This window comes from Ixodes scapularis, unplaced genomic scaffold (genome assembly GCF_016920785.2).
Source record: "Ixodes scapularis isolate PalLabHiFi unplaced genomic scaffold, ASM1692078v2 PGA_scaffold4__175_contigs__length_147842914, whole genome shotgun sequence".
NCBI lineage: Eukaryota > Metazoa > Arthropoda > Arachnida > Ixodida > Ixodidae > Ixodes > Ixodes scapularis.
In genome coordinates this window covers 72,503,681-72,528,590 of record NW_024609879.1, presented here as the reverse complement: position 1 = coordinate 72,528,590, position 24,910 = coordinate 72,503,681, and the positions used below count along the sequence as shown (strand labels likewise).

Here is a 24,910-nt window from a genome sequence, read left to right as displayed (position 1 = left end):
ACTTGACATACTATTTTGAGAGTTGACAGGTATGTTTATGTGTCTCAAGTGGCAATTAAATAAATAACCTCTTGATTTGTTCTTTTCTCGCACCTAAAGGAGATCTGCGGAAAATGCCTTTAGCATCCTGGTCACCCGTTTGAGGATTCTGCAAAAACGACTGGGGGAGAGCCCACAGAACGCTGAAGACCTGGTGAAGACACTCTGCGTTCTCCACAATTTTCTGATGCAGCAGCACGCAGGAGACGACGCATACTGCGCAGCTGGATACGCAGACTCTAAATTCGACTGGTGAGAGGCAGGGCGGCGAGTGGCGCAAACTGCTTGTTCAGCCACCAATGCAGGTGGCGCAAACACTGGCGCAGAACTTTGCCGACATGACCCAGTATGTGCGGGATTTGTACAAGTTGTACTTCAACATTGCTGCAGGCAAAGTGTCTTGGCAAGATGCTGTGCTGAAGTGTTAACTAAAAGGGTCAATAGACCTATTGCTATATTACCCAAGCATCAAGGAGAATGCAGAGACTGGTGTTCCTCGCGCCGCACATGCTGGTCTCGGCAGTAGTGACTTTTCTAAAGCAAATACTTAAAACAAATAACATCTTGCACGTGCGCTCGTCAACGCTTTATTTTGGTTATTTACTTTGGATCTTTCATACAGAGAAGGCGTGCGCGTGTGGCGCGTGGAACAGCAATCCCTGCATTCTCCTTGATGCTTGGGTAATATAGCAAATGGTCTATTGCAGGTTAAGCATTCCAGTACAGAATCCTGCACTTTCCAAACCATGACATACATGTGAAAATGAGATATTCTGCACGTGGTGTATACACAGACTCATCTATGTTACGTCATGGCGCGGTGGTGGCGCGTCAGGCGCACTTCCGGTCGGGCTGGGGGCAGAACTCCTCTTGTCAGACGTGTATTCCTGCATTATTTTGAAAAGAACCAGACAAAAACCTGCCTTCTCGTCAAAACGCCGCGACTGGGACTGTTTTAAAAGAGTCGAGAAAGGTTTGAAGGTCAGTTTTTATGTGCTTGGTTCGTCCGAGAACGTGGATATGTGCCGTAAAATGGGAAAACCAGACGCCGTCGAACCACGATTGCTTGGGCTGGAAGCACTTTGGGTTCAATTCAGAGATACTTGTATTCATCACATTTATTTGTTTTGCTCCCACATGAACGCCGGAAAACCGTCCTGTCGTACAGACCACCTGCGGACTACGTTTAGTGCGTCTATAACTTCAAAGTGCCCCCTGATCGTTCGAACTGTCGTCTGCTCTTTCAAACGTTTCTGCTTACTGTCTGCTCTCTTAGACGACATTGGCCGGTAGACCAAATGTTTGCCCGGTGCTTACGATATGAAGTAAGTGCAGGCCTCAAAAGACTTAAGTTTGAAGGTTGGTATGCAGGCTCTATGTAAACAGTAGATACCAAGTGATATTGATCATTGTTACCAGTTGCCATCACCGACTTGTTATTCCCGATTCACTTGGTCCGATTCTGCTTGCGATTTTCAGTATCGACGTCAACCATCTCAGCTATTGTTCACGCTTTGGCAGCCCGAGCGACGTCGCAACTGAAAATTGCGAGCGAAATCTTGTCATGCGAATCAGGCTTTAGCGTCCTTTCTGCAGCGTCCAAACGGAATGAATCGCTGCATGCCATATTATATACGTGAAGTTTTGCGGTGTAACGAGCCTCGTTAGTTTCTGTGAGGCCGCTCAAGTAGTCAGGCATTGCCAGGAAGACGTAGAATCAACAATTCAAACGCTAAAAAAGGTCAGAGGGACTCACACCGACGCTGATAGCGTCGCATTTCAATGATTTGTTAATGGGCGACAGCGAGCTTCTTGCCCACACTCCATCGCGCATGCGCAGCGCCAGTGGCGTCCACTAGGGGTGCTCGAGTTTGTTTGTAAAAAAGAGTTGGTGTATAGTTTCACAAGTCGTTTTCAGTTGTGGTAAAGGCTCCGGTGCAAGCTAGGTACTGCAGATTTTTTGTTTGTGCGAATACTTGCGCATAAATATATTTTTGGAAAACCACATGCTTGTGCACGCAGAATATCTAAGAAACATGTTTTTGACAGAAGCTTTCCGCAGTGGGCCAGAGCCTGGAAACAATTAATGATTGTCATTATGTTCCATACTAGTATTGAAATGTAGGTATGTTCTGTCATCAATGACAGGTTAAGAACTTGACGCTCTGTCTCGGGTACATTGCTTCGGACGTTGATGATGCTTCAGCGCATGAGTTGTTAAAGTTCGGCAGAAGGCAACAAGCGTGTGCTGGAGGTGTAGCATCTTCTGTGTTCTTAACCTGTCAACAACTATAGATCTAATCATCATGCAACTTTGCTTGGAAACTGTGTTTTATTTGGTTCTGTACTGTTCTATTGTTTTCAGTTCTGTTGTTTCCTCGATAGTTCATTTCATCTGCTGAGCTTTGTGCAAGCATCCGGCCGATTATTCGCTCCTTTTTTTATCTACGTCTGGGGTTCCTCAAGGCATTAACCTTGGTCCTTTGCTGTTTCTAATTTTTCGAAATGATCTAGTTTCCTGTAGCAAACACACCACACGCGGTTCTTATTTGCCGATGGTCTTAAGATGTTTTCGGCGGTTTAAACTGTTGACGATTGTGAATGTCTTCAGTGTTATATATATTTTATTTCGGCGTAGTGTTGTTCAAATGACCTACTTTTCAATGAGGTAAAGATAAAAGTTATGTCCTTTTCTAGGAAGTGTGAAATTCTGAGTTTTCCTTGTGTATTAGATTCCACCGATATTACTCGCATTGAGGTCATCTGTGATCTAGGCGTTTTTATGGATCCTGGAATAAATTTCCATCATCACGCGACTACAATTGTGAATGCTTCCTTTAGGGTGCTAGCCATTACGCGAGTGACACGCAATTTTTCTAACCTACTTTGTATTCTACGTTTGTTTTCTTCACTGGTGCGTAGTCGTGTTGAATATGCCTCAGTTGTCTGGGACTGTATTAGAGTGACAAATTCAGGTGTAACTAAGAAGGTTCAACCTAGATTCATTCGTGTTTTGTTTGATCGTTATTTTCAACCGAATTATTTCTATAGTTATGAGAGGATTTGTGAACTCGTGACGTTACTCCTTGGACAACAGGAAAATATTTCGTGGACTGACGCATTTGTATAAGATTGTAAATCGTGCAATAGATTCACCAGAGCTACTCAGTTACATCTATTTGCACGTTCCTCGTAGGTCTTGTAGACTTTATACTTTGTTTTACCCTACCGAGTTATACCATGCTGCCCCAATGACATGCCTACAACTGATGCATAACCGTTCAGAACAGATTTGTGGAAATGTTAGTCTTGATATTTTTGATGAAGAGCCTTAATCTAGAAAGTGTTGAGACTATTGCTTTGTCCTAACATTTAGCTGTTATCTCATTTAAAATTTTACTACTAAATGACTCATTGACAAGTGCACCACAAAGGATGTGTTAGGCTGTTGGTGGGTCACTCAAAATAAAATAAATGAATAAATTGCTGCATGAGCAGTTTCATTTCATGGCTGGAACTTGCCAAGCTGTGAATTATTTTTTTTCTCCTCAACTCTGTCTAGGGGAATGTAAAATTAGAATATTTGTGCAACAACCCCAAGATTCTGGGACACGATCCACTTGCGCCCTCTCTTGGTAGGTGTGCAATATCGCTGAAAAACAGTCGAATCTAGCGATCCGAATAAAATCACGCAAAGTTCCCCCGGAATTATTGAGATCATTGTGATTGATAACTTCAGGAAAATTTTCACCACTACGTCACTCTTTCTCTAGGTTCCCAGGAAATAAGAGTGATTTCCCCCATAGACTGCCATTGAAATCTCGCGTTATTTTTCATGTTCAGTGAGTTGATAAAGCAACCCCTCAATATTTCAATAAGTTCCCGCAGGTATATATTCTAGAAGATTTATGCTATCGAAACATTCAAGCAGTTTTCATGTATATTAATTATCCCAGGTTCCCAGCGAGATAATTAATTACACCTGTAGCTTCCGCCGCGTAAAGGCATCTTTCCAACAAGAAGAGGAGTGCTACGGGAAAAACTACTTTACACTCGTCAGCAAAGGCGCACTTTTTGGCGATGTACGCCTTTGCTGGGAACCTACAGAAAATACCTCAGACGTTTGGAAGTTCTTAAAACATGTACCCTGGTAACTGTTCAATATGATTCTCGGGGAACTTTGCGAGATACGTCTTGGTTGCCGAGATACGCTGCGCTGAAGTAGGCTCCTTTGACAAAATTTCTCCCCGAAGCAGTGAACCGCGTATTTTTGGCGAAGTGCGCCTCCGCAGGGAACCTACAGAGAACGCCTCAGACGTCTGAAAATTCTTAAAACATGTACCCTGGTAACTGTTCAATATAATTCCCTGGGAACTTTGGGAGATACGTCTTGGTTGCCGAGATACGTAGCGCTGAAGTAGGCTCCTTTGACAAGATCTCTCCCCGAAGCAGTGAACCGCGTATTTTTGGCGAAGTACGCCTCCGCTGGGAACCTACAGAGAATGCCTCAGACGTCTGAAAATTCTTAAAACATGTACCCTGGTAACTGTTCAATATGATTCCCGAGGAACTTTGGAAGATACGTCTTGGTTGCCGAGATACGTAGCGCTGAAGTAGGCTCTTTTGACAAGATCTCTCCCCGAAGCAGTGAACCGCGTGTTTTTGGCGAAGTGCGCCTCCGCTGGGAACCTACGGAGAAGGCCTCAGACGTCTGGAAATTCTTAAAACATGTACCCTGGTAACTGTTCAATATGATTCCCTGGGCACTTTGGGAGATGCGTCTTGGTTGCCGAGATACGTAGCGCTGAAGTAGGCTCCTTTGACAAGATCTCTCCCCGAAGCAGTGAACCGCGTGTTTTTGGCGAAGTGCGCCTCCGCTGGGAACCTACAGAGAACGCCTCAGACGTCTGAAAATTCTTAAAACATGTACTCTGGTAACTGTTCAATATGATTCCCGGGAACTTTGGGAGATACGTCTTGGTTGCCGAGATACGTAGCGCTGAAGTAGGTTCCTTTGACAAGATCTCTCCCCGAAGCAGTGAACCGCGTATTTTTGGCGAAGTGCGCCTCCGCTGGGAACCTACAGAGAACGCCTCAGACGTCTGAAAATTCTTAAAACATGTACCCTGGTAACTGTTCAGTATGATTCCCGGGGAACTTTGCGAAATACGTCTTGGTTGCTGAGGTACGTGGCACTGAAGTTGCCTACGTTTATGGAAATGATCAAACCGCTGAGTGTTTTGCCACGGTACGGCTCAGCTGGGAACCTGTGGAAAAAATTGCAAAGTCTTGGTCATGGTGACAAAGCTGAAGGGCACAGAATGTTCGTGCGCAAAGATTGGCGAAGATTGACATATGATGTGTCAATGGACGCAGAAATACGGGTTCGAGAGTAAATGGATCTGTCGCCCTTTCTCTCTTCGTGCTGGCCGAGAGGAGAGGGACGAAGGCTCTTTTGTATTTACCTCAGGGCGAAAGATAATCGTAAAGATAAACAAAAGTGGTTTAGAGGGAGCTTGATCTAGGTCACCTCGACACAATAGTCTATTCACTTGCTGAGTCAGCGCCCACAAACATGGCCGCCACACGATAAAGCAAAGCTTTTATTCGAGAACTCTGTAAAAAATAGAAGAAGGCAAAGCAAACTCGCCAATCGGATAACCGCTTTTGCCTTCAGCGGTCATGCTTGTGTGTAGTGACTCGACATTAAAAGACGCGGTGGACATGCCTGTGGCCAGGGGACGCTCGCCTTCTAGCCATGTACTCTCCAACCAATATTTTTGCGTCCATTGTTGTGTAAGCTTTGCGTGGTAGGACGTCATGCTTTGCGTTGTTGGCGTTAAGTATTGCGTGGTAGAGTGTTATGCTTTATTTGGTACTTTATGCTTTTAAAGTGTAGTATTATTATCTAGTGTGGGAGGTCCGATGTTTCTCTGCAACTGCATAGACAAATAAAATGTCAATCTTTGCCAATCTTTGCGCGCGCACATTTTATGCCGTTCAGCTCTGTCAGCATGACCAAGACTGCAATTTTTTTCTTTCGCTCTCGGCATGTTCGTACATGTTCGGCGTTGGTTTAGGTGCTGGAACTGGCGGAGGCCCGCCTTCGTGCTGTTCCCTCTCAAGCTTCTTCCGTCTGCTCTACTTCCACATACATTCGGCATTCGTCTGCCCCGTAGGAGCCCCAGCAGTGCAACGTATTGGACTCCAGCTGCTCTTTACATAGGCTGAAAGGTCGGAGCACTGCAGTCGATTTTGCCTTATATTGCCGCGCGCTCGGTTACTCGGTTCTAGAAGATTCGCGTCTATAGGGTCTATTCACTTGCTGAGTCATCACCCACAAACATGGCCGCCGAGCGATAAAGTGCAACTTTTATTCGTGAGCTTGGTGAAAAATAAAAGAAGGCAAAGCAAACTCGCCTATCGGCAAACCGCTATGGCCTTCGGCGGCCATGCTTGTGTGTAGTGACTTGACATTAAAAGGCGGTCTGACGTCATGTGAATAGACTGTTTCTCCGGGCGTAGTGTCTATCATTTCGATCCCTTTCCTGGTTCTGGATAGTTCCAACTCATTCTCACCCCGCACGCCCGACGCTCCAAGCTTCCGTGCCGAATGTTCGAGATGGCGTTGTCACGCTTGATAAGGAGCCGCGCGTGACCTCGTCGAGCCAGTCTTGCTCTCGCTCGCTCTGACGCCGCAACTCGCCGCCACGTAACCGCGTACTGCTTTTCCGACGCCCGTTGTTTCTTTCGTTTTGGTTGGCACAAGTTCGCCCCATTAAACTTTCAGTTTAAACGTGACCTTCGCCGCCTCATCGTTTGTCCTTCGCGACAATATGGTAATAACGTGATATCAGGCGACATGTGGCTTGATTCAACGCTTTAACGTATACAGTGTATTCATATGACGTCAGACTGTCTTTTAATCTCCAGTCACTACACACAAGCATGGCCGCCGAAGGCAAAAGCGGTTACCCGATTGGCGGGTTTGCTTTGCCGTTTTTATTTTTCTCAAAGCTTACTGCTAGCTCTATCGTTTGGTGGCCATGTTTTTGGGTGATGACTCAGCACGTGAATAGACCCTATACACATGACGTCCTACATCGTCCATCTATTGAAACGTCTGGCGCAGTGACCGCCGATGGCTGTGCCAATAGCTCAGTTAGCAAAGTGCTTGGCTAGCGATATCTCGATCCTGGGTTCGAATCCCGTTGGGGTGGGACTCCAATAACCAGTATTTATCTTCAATTTATTATTATTCATGTATTTTTATTTGACTCTGAGCTGTGTAACGGTCAAACGTTACAACCCTGCGTTACAATTTTCCATTACATTCTAGCGTTAGATTTTTCATGTGACCAGCCCTAAACCACATTCGGTGTTAAAAACCTTCAGTGTGTTTAAAGTTCAGGATTCATGTAATCACGCATGCGACCTGGTTGCAAGAATAATAAGTGGCACAAACAACCACCCGTATCAAATATATGCAAGACAAACAAATTTCAAAATATTTTATCTTTATTAGAGGCCGTTGATGTACCGCAGTTTGTGATTACACTGATTAATTACCTACCACAATACCTAGCTGTACATCAAATATACAAATTGACAAATTAAGGAATAGGGTTTTGACAAACAAACGTAAGTTCAAAGTTTCGACGCGTTCAAAGAATTAATTTCAAAGATAGACTTACTAAAAGCTTGAAGTTTAATATATTCACATATTTACAAACTTGACAAAAGAGGTTTTCATGCCGCGTGCATACTACTCTCTGCATAGTAGCATGGCACTAAATTGCTCACGTGAACAATTTCGAATGTTGGATCAAATATCAGTAAATCATCATATGCGAAGATCAAAGCTGACGTAACTTACGCCGTGTTCTGCGGTAAACACACATAGCCAAGATATGAGACGCACGGTCTACGTAACTGTAAACAGTACATAAAAATAACTGTACTTCAGAATCTTGGGGTGTTCAGTCCTCTGGAGCCTTAACTCAAGAATCCATAAGACAGAGCAAAGTTGCTGCATTAATCTTTAGCGGAGCTGGCCAACATGGTGCGTAGTTTCTTCACTGTTGCGTTGTCTACACGATGTAAAATTATCGCCCTCCTAACGTTAATATTAGAGGAGAAAACTTTGAACTCCGTAGCAATAATTTGTCGCTAATTATCGAATTAAATAATCTAGCAATGACTATTACATTGCTTCCTCAAATGCCCAAGAACAGAGGAAAGATGTTTGCGTAGCAACTTTTGATTCATTGTTTATACGTTGCTTTTAATAAATTAAAAACTGTTCTCTTGCCTTTCAAGATGGCCGCGGTGGGACCGCAGCCTTAATGGATGCTACGCGCATGGAAACACCAGGGCTTGCACATTTGAATTTTGACACCATCATACTACAACCGGGCTAACGCACAGATTGAACAGGAGTGCTCAGCATTGTGCATGGCTAGTTTGGGACTCGTGCTCAGTCACTGCGCGGACGTCAGGGTCGGGCTCAGTCGCTCAGTTGATAACGTCGGAGTGTGGTGACTTCCATTAACAAAGAGGGGACAGTTAACAGGCTTTGATTAGAGCCTAGGTGGTGTTTGCTCGACGCGCTATCTATAGACCTTTCCAATAAACGCCGTCTGCGAGCTGCCATTTTTCTTTGCTGGGCTGTGGAACGCCTTCGGAGCACGCGCAATAGCTCCCTTTGCGAAATATCGTACGCTGCGCCTGAGTCCACAGCCCAGTGACTCGGCATTTTTCGCCCGGGTGATAAGCGATGGAAAGGTGTATACTCTGTATCACTAAAACCGTGCAGTGACGCCAAAGCTACAGCCTCGTATGCCAACCAGAAAATCAAACGGCACTCTGCACTATCACTCTGCGGCACATGAATCCGCGTTGGCGGTGTCCGCTCACATGAGCAAAAAGCAGACGATGTTCGATCTTCTGATTCGCTTACGGCGGCTGTAACTTTGGCTGTATTGCGCGGGTTTAGTGAGACGGAGTACAGTTATATAACAGCTGAATTATGGAACTGATAGCGCATGCGCGATATTTTTGATGGCCGTTAATTTTTTGTCGCTTCCCTCTTGACCAATCTTTGCTGAGTCGGCGTTGTTATCGACGATGAGTTTAGATTACGCTGGCAGCTTTCCGGCACAAAAGGCTGGAGCGATCGCGGCTAATACAATCGGGTCTTCAATGCTTGTGCGTTCGGAGACAAGGTGGCGGGACAGGATCCGGACTTGAGTGAATTTTTATGAAGCGGTATGATGGCATAACCAATTTGTGCCCATGAGCTATGCTAAAAATATTACTTTCCTTAGAACGAAGAGTTCGAGCAGTTTGTATTCCCATTGACAGAAATTGACAATTCCGACGGTTTTTTTTTTGTTTTTTTTTCTTTGTGTCATGTTTGAGAAAATGCCTAATCCATAAATTACGCTGGCGCATTCGCAGTCAATACACTCCACAATAGAGACAACCTCCATCGGTTTAACTATTTAACTAGCATTTTGATTAATGCCTCCCCAATTAGCGTCGAAATTTTCGTTGACTGAGTCATAGTAGAGAATCCGGGTGGAGAGCTCGCTGAAAAAAAAAAAAAAAGATCAGCCGCTGGAATGCCGTTCGCATAGACATAATCTTATTGCGGCTGTGAGTTTTTTCTGTTTAGACACGATAGGCGCCTTTAAAGCCACGTACTTGCTGTGTTTGTATCGTCCCTCATTTTTTCCCCAGGATCGGGTTTTTGTCTAAAATGTTACTCGCTCAGTTTCATTATATTGCTCGCGATTACAGCGTAGTTACTTTACTACTGCTTTGATATTGAAATATCTTGAATTTTAATGAATAAAAGCCTAATTTACAACTCTGTATTGATCTTCTATTCCAAAAAAAAAATAGCTACTTTCAGTAGTTACATGTCAAATGAAGATTGGTTAGGCATGCGCCCTTTTTTCGAGATATGTTTTTCGAGGTTATATATGTTTGCTCAACGTATTAACATAAATATGTATATTCTTTTACGTTGGGTTGTCGCCCGCGGTTCCAGTATTTCTGGTACAATATTAAAATTTGCGGAGTAGCAACACCTAAGAAGACAGACATATAATTTTTACATATACTTTCATGCTGGCAGTAATCCAGGCACAGATTAAGCAAGAATGAATACAGTCGTGCATGTAACATCGTACGCTGGATGGGATACATAAGATCTAATGGAAAAGAGAACGACCTAGATGGGGCGCTTTCTCGAGTTTTTTGTCCATCTGTGTTTGTTTTGAGATAAGTCGTAGTACAAAATGCATTTACTGTTTCCCTGTAGTAGTAGTAGTACAATATGTATGTATCGCTTCTCAGAAAACGATTCATGTCATCTTTTCTTGGTTAACGCCATCTGGGGTGAAAGGGAAGGAAGGGGGAGGGAAAAAGGTAGCCACATATGCTTCGCCAGCCCTCATAGACGGTGAAACTCTAATAGATTCCATTATGTGTTTTCTAAGAGAGTTTCCCATATTCGGGAGGGCCCATCCTTCGTATGATGTCGGCCTCGTTCCCTCTTCGGGAGAGCTTATGCCACGCTTCGCGATATCCCGAGACCCCGGCCCAGTCCCTTACGAAGTGCGAACACATCGCCAGGGCCCTACAGTGTTCAATGTTGGGGGCGATTCATAGGTCGTCTGGGTCCGTAGGTCTGCAAAACCTTGTCTGCCAGAAAGGAGTGATTATGGGTAATAGCCGTCTTCGTCTGATGCCGCCTGAGAATCACCTGTTCCCACCGGTTCTAGCCCGGCGAAATCGGGTGAGAATCTGGTGGGAGGAGGGAGATTAGCCTGAGTTTGCAGGCTAACAGATCATCTCTCTATGCCTCGTCTGAGACCGCGCTATGCCGGGCCTATCTTCTCGCGGTTCGAGGAAACGCGAGTGAGTGGGTACATCCGTACTGCTGCGCGATCGCGGTGTTGTTCAACCTTTTGTTTCCCGGATTGCCTTCGTCACCCGAGATCCAGTCTATGACGACTCGGTTATTTCACGAAGCTTCGAATTTGAAGTGTCACGCCGCCCTGCCAATAGAAAAGTGTGCATTTTCTGAAGGCTTCTAGCGAATCGGTGCACATGAGTGATTTGGGTCGCTGGTGACTGTTTGTGGCTTCCCTGGTCACCTGTAATATGGCCAGCCGCTTTGCCGTCTTCGGGATACTCGCCTTGTGTGTTTCTCCTCTCCTGGTTTGACCCCGGGTAGGATGGTCCCGACTCTCAAGGGATGCACGTTCAGGCTCGTTTGTGTCCGCGTCGGTTTAAGGGACGTCAGTGTCATCTTTGACTTGATGAAGCTTCTTTATATGATCCTTGCTACTGGCTACTGTATTGGCGCTCCTTTCTCTGGTCTTTGCCTTGGTTCGTGGAGATCGGCTTGCTTGTAGAGACGTCCCTCGTTTTCCATGGCGACTGTTGCGTCACCACGATTGTCCTTTTCAATTTTACGCAGGATAAGAACAATGGATGCGGTACACACAACAAAGAAATTAAAACCACATTCCACTGTGTGGGCTCGAGCTCGTCGCTCCAACCCCTATTTTGGTCACGCAAGAACTTGGACACAAATTTATCTCCTACGCTTCGCGCATCGTGAATAATCGCCTTCGGCTTCTCGGACCAATAATAAACAAAGCAATTTTTGTTTGTTGCCCCCACGCATAAAGCAGCGTGGCTGTTCGATCTTGTCTCCGCGACAATTCGGTTGCACGTCAAAATACACCTAGGTTTTCTGAATAAATCATCAATCCTTCGCTGAGGTGTGCTATACTTAATTTCACCTTCAGTCCGAGCGCAGTGGATGCTACGCGCCGTCCCAGCCAATCCAGCGCCCGGGGAGTATCGCGTGCTCTCGAACTCCGCGTGTCGCTCCGCCCAACCACAAGGTCACGTGATACTCTCCCGGCGCTGGATTGGCTGGGATGGCTCGTAGCGTCCGCTGCGCTCGGACTGAAGGTGAAACGAAGTATAGATGCTCTGCGTTGGTTTGGCATGTAAACACAAAAGAATAAGGTTCCTTAAAAGAGGGCCGGCTTGCTCGAACAGCACCCTAGCTCGAACCATTGTCTGAGATGAGACTGTCTGAAAGAAAGCACTGCCACAGCTAGCGCATAAGCGGAGTGGCGCGTGAAGTCGCGTCTCAAATGCTCACGCGCCCCATGTTTGGCAGGCTTTCTTTCCTTCAAACGGTCTCATCTCAGACGCTGGTTCGAGCAAGCCGGCCCTGATGTTTCAAGGCACATTTATTGGTTTTTCCTCGCCAACACTCCTAAGCTGACAGTGTGGTGGAAGCTACGTACTTGCTGGACCAGTCACCTGTCGTTCTTGCCACACGTGATCACACTCTGGGTGAAGCGATAACAGGCAGTCGATTGATTTGTCCGATGAACATGTAGTTTACATCGCATTGTCAGCTTAGGGGTGAACCCGAGTGTAGGTAAAATGTCATAGACATTTATGCGCACTCACTATCAACTGACGACGGGGTGTTGTTTTCCAATCACGCAACCAGCGGAGTGAACAAACTGATACCCGGCACCACCGTGCGGGGATATGATAAATGTATGCCCTTACTCAGTTTGTTTTGCTTTATTGCAAAATGGCTGCGACGGCTTAAAAGAACACTTCCTTGCCGCGGAATAATGCCTTGTCGTCTTTCGGCGCGTCTTCATATGAATAGAATCAGCCCTCAGTGTGTTTTAACGCGACAGAGTTAATGAGCTCGTGTCGCAGAAAAGCTGACGTTGGTGGCGTGACGCGAAAGCCCGGGATTGGTCGACAGGGTGATGACGTCACAGCCACATGACCTCGCGCGGAAATTTCAAACAACCCACAACGCTCACGTGAAAAGTGACGTCACGCGTGGAATGAAAGTGATAAAAAGATTACATGTAATGCGAATTAAAGATCGCCGCATGTCTCAAATGATTTCACTTTATGAAGTAATTCATTTTCTACGAAGAAAAATTTAAACCCACGTCCTTTCGGTTGCGCGCCAGCACGCTACTCACTACGCTACGTAAGACAGCTTGCACGGCTTGGGAACGAAGAGTATTGTGTCATGAGAACTAGGTCGTTGTGTGACTCAAGAGCATGAGAAGCGAATGAGAAGGCGATGCGAACGGGGCCCGATAACGCAATCGCGTTTAAGCTTAAGCGTCCTCCAAGTTTCTCTTTTTTGCGTCATTGCCGTGCAACCTTAAGCAGAACGCGACATTCTACATGCTTTAAAAAGAAAAAGATAAAGATTAGTTTTGTGTTTTGGTGGAATGAGTTATCTGCAAACTAGCAAGGTCCCAGGCCCCAACGGGGCGTGTGTTTGTGAACTAGTCTTCTTACGCTGTGCTGGGCTTTCTAGAGCGGCGTGTCAGTCTTGTACCTGGTCTGAGGTGCGAATAACGATTCGTAGCCTTGTTCGCATGATAGACCCTCATTACAAATCGGACCACCAGGCGTTCAGTTTTTCCGCTAAACTATTCAAATTTTACACTGTGCATCGACATGCTTATACATCATATAAAGGGCAGTTTGACACTCTCGACATCCATTTCATGACGTTCTGTGCGTCTTGACAATCCTCTTCATCCAATTTCCCAATATATTCAAAATGGTGCTTTATATCATCTGCGTGGAAGTTCCACTAGTAAAACAAATAGAATTGGCGAATTTTCTTAAAAACCATTTTGAATAGTGTTACTTACAGCCAGCGCCAACACAGATTAAAGGGGAACTAAAGTGAATTCTTAGTTTGCAGTTGACGATGGATATTTTTTGTGAGCATCTTGCCAGAAGCACTGATTTCAGTCATGCGTCTAGGACGGACTTCTATTCTTAAGTTCGTCGTCACAGCGGGAGAACATATCAAATGGGTTCAGCAATATAACATCAACCGTGATGCTGAACTCAAGTAAGCTATTGTAGTGAACGGCCAGACCGAAGGGGAGGAAGAAAAAGAGCGGCTCTCGTGACACAAGATTGGAGGAACCGATCTCGTCGGGGCTACTGGTTCGAACTGAATGTATTTTGAAATAACGTATTAAATATTTATGAAGCCTCAACGCTACATATTGGTGACCCGGACGTGATATGAACACGCAACCTTCTGATCTGGCTTCGACAGCTTTTTACGCGCCTGACGTCGTACGGCCTCGTTGCAAATGCCGCGAAGTGCGAATTCGGAGGCAAGAAACTGGATTTTCTCGGCCATCACGTAGATGCTTGCGGAATCCAACCGCTGCCTGACAAAGTGACCGTTATTTGCAATTTTCCACGGCCTACAACGGCTACAAAGCTACGAGAGTTTTTGGGACTGGTCAACTTTTACCGTTGGTTTATTCCCCACTGCGCTCATATTTCCCAGCCTTTGTACGATCTGCTGCAGAACCCGAAACCAAAAATGACACCGCTACGATGGACGCACGCAGCAGACGGCGCCTTCACTAAGGTCAAGGAAGCCATTGCAACCGTTACCATGCTCGTGCATCCGAGAAGTGACGCTCCTACCTCCCTCATCGTCGACGCGTCGGACAAGGCAGTTGGAGCTGTCCTGCAGCAGCTTGTTGGGGACACATGGCATCCCATCGCATTCTTCTCTAAAGGCCTCAGTACTACAGAAACGCGCTACAGCACTTTTGGTCGGGAGCTGCTTGCAATTTACCTTGCCATACGACACTTTCGGAACTTCATCGAAGGCCGTCAATTTTTTGTACTTACAGGCCGCAAACCGCTCACGTACGCCTTGTCGTCGTCCAGCGCGGCACACACACCACGAGAGGTCCGGCAAATGCTCTACATATCCGAATTTACCACCGACATTCGCTTTGTTAAAGGCTCCAATAATGCTGCAACTGACGCTCTCTCTCGAATAGGCGTCAACCTCTGCCTCCGAAGGTGCTTCGTTGGACTATACCGAATTGATAGCGTGTCAAAAAGACGATGCGGAACTCCAACGCTTACGGACATCATCTAAGACACTGGTTTTTGAGGATGTCCCCAGGCATGGTTCTTCTGACACCGTGGTATGGGACGTGTCAACTGGTCAACCCCGCCCGTTCGTTCCTCTTTCGTTTCGGCATACCGCGTATGAACACTGACGTGTGCGAATGGGCAAGAACATGCATTGACTGCCAACGCAGCAAGATTCAACGTCACACGGTAGCCCCCTTGACCGCCTTCAATCCTCCTGACGCTCGTTTTGCTCACATTCATGTCGACCTTGTGGGATCACTTCCTCCATCACGCGATTACCGATACCTCCTGACATGTGTCGACAGGTTTACGCGATGGCCGGAGGTCGCCCCTATGAAAGATGCAACGGCACTGACGGTCGCTAGGACCCTTGTCGACATGTGGATGAGTCGTTTCGGGGTGCCACAAACCATCACCACGGACCGCGGACAACAATTTGAATCTTCATTGTTTAAAAACCTCTCTCAATTACTGGGCGCACAGCATATTCACACCACTGCGTACCATCCAATGTCTAATGGAATGGTAGAACGCTTTCATCGGCAACTGAAAGCTGCCATCAAAACACAGGACAAGACTGCGTCATGGACGGAAACCCTGCCTTTGATAATGCTCGGCATCCGCACAGCGTTTAAAACTGACTTGAACTGCAGTGCAGCCGAGCTGGTCTATGGAGCGTCTCTCCGAATACCACAAGAATTTTTCCAACAAGCCTTAAATCCCCCAATTGACAGCGCCGAGGGCTACGCTCAGCGGTTGCGGCTTCTAATGCAAGACCTACGCCCCGTTGCTACAAGAATTCCCTCTACATGGAGTACCTTCGTCAGCCCTAATCTGGCAAAGTGTACACATGCATTCATTCGGCACAACGGTGTCAAAGCGCCTCTCCAACCTTTTTATGATGGCCCTTTTCCGGTGCTTTGTCGTGACACCAAAACATTCATGGTGCTAATCAAAAACAAAGAACAAGTCGTGTCCATCGACCGGGTCAAGCCCGCCCACTTGGACTCCAACAGTGCGACCTCTGCCATCTGACTAATTTTACAGAAACCACTAACAAGCCCACTTCACTTTAATCCTCTAAAAAAAAAAAGACAACCGCTTGGTCGCTGTGCTTCCTCGCTGTGAACGGCCAGACCGAAGGGGAGGAAGAAGAAGAGCGGATCTCGTGACACAAGATTGGAAAAACCGATCTCGTCGGGGCTAGTGGTTCGAACTGAATGTATTTTGAAATAACATATTACATATTTATGTAGCCTCAACGCTACACTATTTTTCTAATATTGATTGAAAGGTCAAGGAGTTAACAGACATTTCGAAAAATTACCCAATCATCAAGAAGCATGTTCTGTTTGTAGGTACACGCGCTCTGCATGCTGTCGTGTGAAGCGGTAATTTTAAAACCAAAAGTTTTGAGCAAATGGCACGTTGCCCGCGCGTCCATCAGTGTGGGCACGTCAGACCGCACTGGTGCACGTCGCGTCAAATTACACTGTAGCATGCTCCTTGGGCTTGAATAATTTCGAAAAATATCTATACATCGTTTCACGTTATCTGCGAGCGAAGCCAAAAGTACAAGTACAAGCAGGCTGCCTTGAATAATGCTTGCAATCCGCAGGCACACGTGCGAAACAGGAACACTAAGAGCGCTGGGCTCGCACTTCTAGCTTTGACTTCGCTCGCGAAAGGCGATACGAAATATATTTGCAACTTGTGGACGGCCTTGAGACACACGACTGAGGTGTTTGAAGCATGGTAGGCTTAGGGTTCCTAGGTAGGCTTTGCTTGCTTATTTTTTTCCGGCCTAAAAAGAACGCACGCAAAATATAAATGTACCATGAGACGACGCGCCCTCGTGCCGCGATTGGTGGGCGCGTTGTCACGTGGTCGAGCGTCCGACACTTTTTCGCTAGAATAATCTGGTGTGGGTTCGCCTGTAGTACCAGCTGAGGTGAATACAGCACTGACTCTACAATAGTAGGTAACACTTCCCCCCAAACCTCGCTTTTCTCCGACCGATAGGCTTCTAGCCTGTGACGCGTGATGAAGCGTTTTCTTCCAAAATGCGGTCGCTGGGTAAAAAGATGAAAGGGTGTGAGGGGGAACGAGCTATAAGAGAGGAGGTTAAGATAGCGGTGGACCGACGCACCGGCGTTTCAGAGTCCGTTCAAGGTTGATACGCCACGTGGCGTGAAAGTCAGAAACTAGGCCGGCAATCCCAGAAAGCTGGCCACGTGTTAACTTAGTTGTGTACCAGTGGCGCAAATTAGATGATTTGTCCAATGTTTATCTTAGTTATGTTCCAGTGGTGCACTCAAGACAAAAATTTTTTTTTTAAGATTGCGCTGTTTTATTATTTTCCACGTTGCAAGGTCGATTCATTCGTTAGTAAGATCGATGAAAGTTAGTAAGAAGCTTAGGCATTATGTCTTGGTGTACTGCACAACTGTCCTTTAGAGGTTGTGTTATGGGATTGTTACGATTATCTTGTAAAACCAAAGAATAACGAATAAATTGAAGGATTGGGCAAACAAACACATCTGTACATCTTCTTTCCCCCCATCCTCACATGCGCATGTCAAATGCCCTTAGGAATGCTACTTGCCCGTCTTCCAAAGCAGATGAGATAAAAGCTTTTAGTGCTCCCCAATCTGCTCTCTAGGACGGGGAAGTAGCATTCCTAAAGACATACGACAGGGGCATGTGATGATAGGTGAAGGAACTTCACTCGAAAGAATGTGTATACTACACTACATTATTTTGCGGCCTGCATTAGGGTAGTAGGTATTACACCTCTTCGGTACTGTAACACCACATCCAGGAGATGTATTTGGCAGTAACCGTTGAGGTGCTCTGGCACATTGTCCAGATGGCTAGACAGGGAAAGGAGGAGCTGTTGGGACGGAGTTTCTTTGTTCTGTACCTGCCGGTCAATGTCTTAGATGAGCTCGGTGTCGTTAGTAGTTCTCCTACGTCTGGGTGGTCGTGATGTGCGGGAAAGAGTGTTTGGAGTGACAGGGTTTGCAAAAGTAGCAGAGACGGATTGAGGAGACGGAAGGGAACGGCATGGAACGGAGGCGGAAGCTTGAGGGTGAAGAGAGGCAGATTGGGAAGGCAAGGTAGGAAGGGCATGTGGGGAGTGGGTGGGAGTAGAGGAGGCCGAGTGCACAGGGCTGTCGCTGCTACACCCGTCTACGATGGCAGAAAGTACCTGCGATGCGCTGTCCTCCAGCTCCTCCTCGTAGCCTTGCAGGACGTCTTGCACCAAATTTTCATTTTCCACGTCGAGTTTGATGTTGCGGGTGGTCCTAAACACAGATTAAACATTTTTTTCATTGGCTGTTGAGTGCATTGAAATCATCCACATATTCAAATTTTCTATTTTATAAAGACTTCAAAAATTAGTATACATACACGCGTGGCTCTATGATGTCCCGAAGGAAGAGCATATGATTGAAGGATGCCCATTTCAAGGCGGGCTCGGCTGCACCAGCACCACTCCTTTTCTTCATGTCGTTCAGCTTTTTTCCAAATGTATCTAGAAGGTTTCTACACATTTTCATGACAGCCCTGATATCTTCTAAGGAAAGATACACATTTCAGGCATTTTTGAGAACCATATTGCGATGTCTGAGAAAAAATGCTTCGTGGAATTGCGTGTAGTGTAGTCAGCGGGGGAGGAGGGGGAAGGGGTGCAAATTGTCTGCTCATGCAGCTATTGCTAAGGGCACTCACTCCACGTTAATGCATCAAGTAACTGCTGCAGCAGACCTTTCAAGAACAAGAAAAGTGCATGCAGTCACTGCTACTCCACTTCACAAAGAATACAGGTATTGAGCAATATGTGCAGTGAAACATAATAGATATTTTGCCAAATTAGCTAAATTGCATGAAGAATGCTTCGAGTGTAGGTATCTCAATATCAGGTGTGCATAAAGCATGTATAAAGTAATTTATTTCAGGTTTATGCTGTGGAACAGCTGCAACAGACGCCAGCACTTATTACACTCGCGGCATGCTCCTTCGGGCTCGGGTCGCATGATTCGAAACGTTTTGCTGGTCTGGTTTATACGGGGTTTTTGCAAACACGCCTCAGTGAATCACGCGCTAGCTGTTAGCGGCTTCTAAACTTAATTAGGCAAAAAAAAAAAAAAAAACACGTATATGAAATGGGTTGTCAAAAGGGACTGCACAAGTTGTGGCGTAGCTCTGTGGTAACGGCTGATTCACACGCAGCGGACCCAGGGTCAAATGAGAAAAGCAGACGGTGCACTTTTGTCGTTTTTTGGTCAGTAATTTGGCGATATCGACAACTTATCTTATTTTAAAATTATCTTTCTAAAGAATCAAATGCGTCGTCGACGAAACGTCGCAGAACGATGGGTAACAAGTTCTACCATCGTGAGATCCGCGTCGTGCGCATAGACACTTCTGGTCAAGGTCCACGACGTCCGCGCGAACGCGACATTGGTCACAATTGTTTCTCAGAAAACCAACGGCCGCACGTGTGCATTCACCAGGCACCATTAATTACCTCAGCCGAACGCTAGCTGACATAAAATTTGAATATCCTTCTCTCAATAAAGTCTAACGACAAGAACAATAGCGACGAGAAACTGGTGGAGTCGCAGACGGGAGCGCGCGGGGACGCTAGAACGTCAAGCTCTGGTCGGAACGAATCATAGGTAGAGGCAAAGCTAGCTATTTTTGAACCTAAACTTTAAACTCTTTCAATTGGCAAATGCCGACATCCAGCGTTCGCATTCGAAGAGCGAGTAGTGACAAGGGCAGCTAACTTTAGGTTCTCACTAATTATTAACAGTCGGCTCGGCATTCTGGCGTCACCGCGCTCTCGTCTCCACTTCTTTCTCAGTTTCTTGGCGCTTAGCTGTCTCTAGTTGAAACCTTTCATAAATACATTTACGCTAATAATTAGGCCATTCTTCTATGAACAAACAATAAAAAAAATACATGAAAAAAGGAACTTCCATCGCTGAAGCTCCGTATACTTACCATCTTTCTTCGTGAGGCCCATCCCTGTGGAGACAAATTTCCAGCTATTTGCTTTCAAATAGCTGTTTCTATACAGCACCGACTCCTGATCCCATATAGCACGCTTGCTATAAACCAGCGTAATCAAAAGCTCAATTTGAGCAACGCGCTCCGTCGTGCTCGCATCCATCGCTCGCTCAGTGCGCCACGCTCTCGCGCGTAGCATGCGCTCTACAGGTCGGCCGGTAGTCAGGTGACGTCACTGACGTCACTATGACGTTCGCGCCACCCGTGCTGCCATTGGCTCCGGCCCTCCAAAAATCGGACAGTGCGTGCGGCGATATCTGACATGTTGGTCGCATGCCGGCGCCGGACGGAGCCCCCGTCCGACGCTCCGGTGCGACGAAAACTCTCGCCCTCGGACGTCGTTCCGGCGTTTCGCAATTCAGATCGGATGGATTTTCCGCACATGTGTCCCGCGCTTAAAGCGCGATCCAAACCAACGCTTCTTTTTGCGCCTGTCGGTCGTGCGGCTGCGGATGTGACGTATTTTCGTGACGTCGCGCCGCTTCTTCGCTCGTTCCGGGCGCGCACAAGAAAGTTGGATGATTTACTTCTCAACGCGCACAAAAACGCGCGGTGACGTAGTAGGGCGCTCCTGTCTCCCGGCCAATCGGTGGAGGGCAAGCTAGTTCCGGCTCCGCGTTTCTCGCCGTCTGGCTGCCCTCTCCTTCCCCCCTTTTATTCTCTTCCAACATGACAACGCGATCTCTCTCTCTCTCTCTCTTTCTCTCGCCGTCTGGCCGGCCAGTCTGTGGCAGTTGCACTTTGCTTGTGCGCTCGTGCCTGCGTGCGCGCTTGCGCGCTCGCCCGAAGTTTCGCCCGTCCAAACCAAAGCGCACGGTTCTGACTCAGAGAGCGCGCCCGGAAACAGAAAAAACGCCACGAAATGCGTCACATCCCCAGCCGCACGACCTACACAGGCGCAAAAAGAAGCGTTGGTTTGGACCGCGCTTAACCGAGCTTTCGGTTACACGTCAAAAGATCCCCAGGTGGTCCAAATTAATCCTCAGCCCTCCGCTGAGGTAAAGTGAACTACAGGAGGGGTAGTGAGGTCAGAGCGCGTTGACGGCGGCCGCACTTCGCGTCGACGGCACGAGAGGGCGTCGCGAATGCATGGGCTGGATGAAGCGGGTGGCCAGGGCGGCTCGCATCGCATTTGCTGCGCGACTAAACACTCTTTGTTGGAGCGTTTCGGCTCGAAGTGTTTTCCGTTTTAGGTCCGAACCCCATAAAAGAAATACGCGACACAAAATTGACGCAATTCGTTTGGCCGTGTTCGCTTTAATGCGGGGGGTACGAAGCAGAAATGCGCGACGTGGAAGGCGAACACCCCCAGTTCAATTTCCCGGGCGGCGTTTCAAAACCTAAATGATCGTGCAATTTTTTTTTTTTTTTATGGCGGGTGGGTTTTTACGAGTCTTTCCTTAGAAACAGGGTGCAGCTATTTAATGGTCAAGAAGTCCTTCACTCGCGCGCATAAATGGCTAGTTGTAATATTGAGACAGGATCATATTGATGTACATTTAAACAATCACGGCTCAAGCCTCAAAAATGGCATGCAATCGTTAACAGGGCATTCCTTTTATACCTAGTATTGAAACCGTGTATAGCTAGCCACAAGGTTTAATCTCCTTTATTGATTCACCATCATGTGTCTCGTTAAGCCAATTTCAAAGAAACCTGTGGCTAAATACTACTGGACAAAAGGAACCCGTGTGACAGCAAATCCTGTTATTTATACATGAAAACACTTTTTATTGGTTAAACTCAGCAAAAACACAATACTATAAACGACGTATTTTTCGCGGGCTCAATATTTCGCGATTTAGGTCGAAGCTGAAGTTTCAAAATAATTCGCGGGTTCTAATTTTCGCGACGCGGTGGGTTCTTACTATAGGTTCCAATGTGTTTACATTTTACCGGAATTGTTCGCGGGACCTATTTTTCGTCGGCACCGCACCTCCACAGAGACGATAGGAGTCAACGTCTCGGAGACGAGCCTCCGCTTCCTCGCAGCTGACGACGCGTCCTCCTTCAGCCATGCGGCCACAAAGATGAACAGTGTATACAACACCAGGCATGCTGTCTCGTGAAAAAATCACTACTCTCTCGGATAAAATTTCATTGTCACACATTTTAAGTTTACAGTACACGAAACCACTGAGGCTCGGAACTCGGTGACGGCTCCAGTACTCGGAGGGGGCACGCAGCGTGGAGTATTCTTCGAGCATACAGGCTTCATTAAATGCCCAGGTATCGGCTGCAGCCGGTGTGGTGCTGCCAGTGCTGCTGCAGGCAGTTGGAGAGGCAGTGTGTGGCCTTTTTTTACCGTCAACTGAGGAAGCATCGGCGTTTTTTCGCTTTTTCGTGGGCCTTCGCTGCGACCTTTTGTTTTTTTTTGATCGGTAGCTCGGAGCATCTGGAAGCATTGTCGGTACAACGCCCGGCAAGAGCTGCGGCTTTCCACGCGGAGTGCGCACCTCTTCATCGTTTATAACGTAAACGATGTCTTGCGTAAAAAACGATCGGTCGAAATGAAGCTCACACACCGAACACGTTTCGTCCAGGAGCTTATCCTGGCGATGCAAGTTACGTTCCCAAACTTTTCCTTGCTCTTCCTCCTAAGGCACTGAGAACAGCTACGGCTGCTCACCTTTCCGCCAGCTGATAGCCCCTCTGGCACCCCGGAGCGAAGCAGTGGCGTTGTCGACGTCGATTCGGCATGGCACTTAAATGACCATAAACGACAGCAGACACGGGTAACGCGGGATAAAGCCCGGTTCTGAATGGGGGCCACTTTGAGCTGCCAAAAATTCAAGCCAACTCTTCTCACCCAGGGCCTTCGGAACGCTCGGAAGCGGTCGGATCCACGTCACCCACGTCCCCGACGTCGGATCCTACAGCCACTACGTCCACAGCGCCACCGCGTACATCCGGGACCTTTCCACACGCGCCGTTTCACAGCAATGCATGGCGCGCCTCGGCGCCTGACCTCACTACCCCTCCTCTAGTTCACTTTAGCTGAGGCGTTCCAGATGCCCGTCGTTGGTTTGGCACGTAAAACCCCCAAATTTGACTTTGACTTTTGAATTTGGCCCGCTGGCTTGTCCGAACCCCAAGAGATGTGGAAACCACAAAAAAGATGGACGCTTAAATATGGTTGCAGGGCCCTTTGAAAGAAGCGATTTGAGCCAGTTGATTCATGATCACCTAAAAAAGCGCCCAAAAAACACAAGGACGAGGATGTCATTGTGTGTTTTGCGTTAGCGCTCTTGTCTGTCACTTCCTCGTCCTTGTGTTTTTTTTATTTTTTTATTTTTCTTCGGGTTTTTTTAGGTGAAGCTGTGCTCGCTGCATTCAAAACCGCCGACGCCGAGAGAACAGATTGACTTTCCGAACGCAGCAGTATGCGAAGTTGCGAGGTTAAAATTCCCACTCTCAATGGGCCTTTTCAGCAAATGTTGGGCGCCATCTATCGGCAAGAAGGAAAGGCGTTTTTGATGGCTTGCTTTGCGTCCGGTTCTGCCCTCTCCAAGCTATGTTGGCTGTCGGAACGCGGTCAGGAAATGCGCTCACTGCTCAGCGTTTTTTTTTCTCTATCCAATATAATCGACGAGCAGATTTGTTTTCAATTAATCCGTTAACTACGGACGACTTCGTCCGTTTGAATATTTTTTCCCCCGAAAGAATGGACAACTTAGTTTGCCATGGCTTCCGTTGTGACTGACGACACCGTTGAAGCTCTCTTCGACCTATCAGAAGGTACAAACGATTACATTAAACTAGGATTCATGTCATATGCAGTACCGGCAGTAAATTCAGAAAGGATTCGAGACCAAGTTACAGTTAAGGAAAGCCTTTTTTAATTGCAAGCTATTTGTTTAATTTGTTCAAACATTTTAATTGGTAAGATGTATTCTCATAAATGTGAAAGCTTACTCTAAACCGTCCGAAAAACGCCGGCGCCTGAACGTACCAACGTAATTTTAATCAAAGGTTTATTTTAGTAGTGGATTTCACCTTGTGAAATTTCAACGTTGGCTTCATTTCCATTATAAAATGAGACCAACAAACTTGGCCGGGACAACCGAGGAGTTGTTCAGCAACTATACTAAATGTCGTTTGCGAGCGCCGCTGACCCTGGCGAGTTTGTTGGTCTCGTTTTTTACTGGAAAAAAGCACCACTTTGAAATTTCACAAGGTGAAATTCACCACTAAAATACATATTTAATAGATATCTAAGATTAATACGTGCAGCCACCGATTTCTAAACGAGCCTCGTCATTGATATCACACCACTTCAGGCCACACCTGTGTGTGACTGTAGGTTCTAAAGAAAAAACACAAAATCGGCCACATTTTTCTTCCTTCATTTTTAGTTCCGCGCCTGTAGACAATGTTGCAAACTTCTTTTTTGTTTACTCGATACATATTCGAGGACAACACATCAAGGCGATTGTTTCCGCTTTCTTATTTAACCACAAGACCAGCAGATGCGGTCGTGGTCGCGATAAATCTGCTCCCATTTCACTTTCTGTGTGTGCACGTAGCAACAAACTGTACAGCATAGCCACTATACTCAATGCTTTATAAATATTTGAAAACTCTGGGTTATTTGAATCTTTACAACGACCAAAAAGCAGACATGCAGTTTGCGTAGCAACGCAAGACCGTCACATTGGTAAACAAAAAAGTGTGCCAGTGAAACGCACTACCCCAGACACGCCAACTCCGAGGCGCTCGCTCTACGTGACACGTAAGCGACACGACAGCATACCTAACCAATCTGCTGGTTTGTATCCACACACAA

At 46.7% G+C, this 24,910-nt stretch overlaps 1 pseudogene; it reads right to left on the bottom strand.

Moving 5' to 3' along the window:
• Positions 1 to 17,790: 17,790 nt before the first annotated feature.
• On the bottom strand, positions 17,791 to 20,227 carry LOC115310915 (annotated as a pseudogene).
• Between the last annotated feature and the right edge of the window lie 4,683 nt (positions 20,228 to 24,910).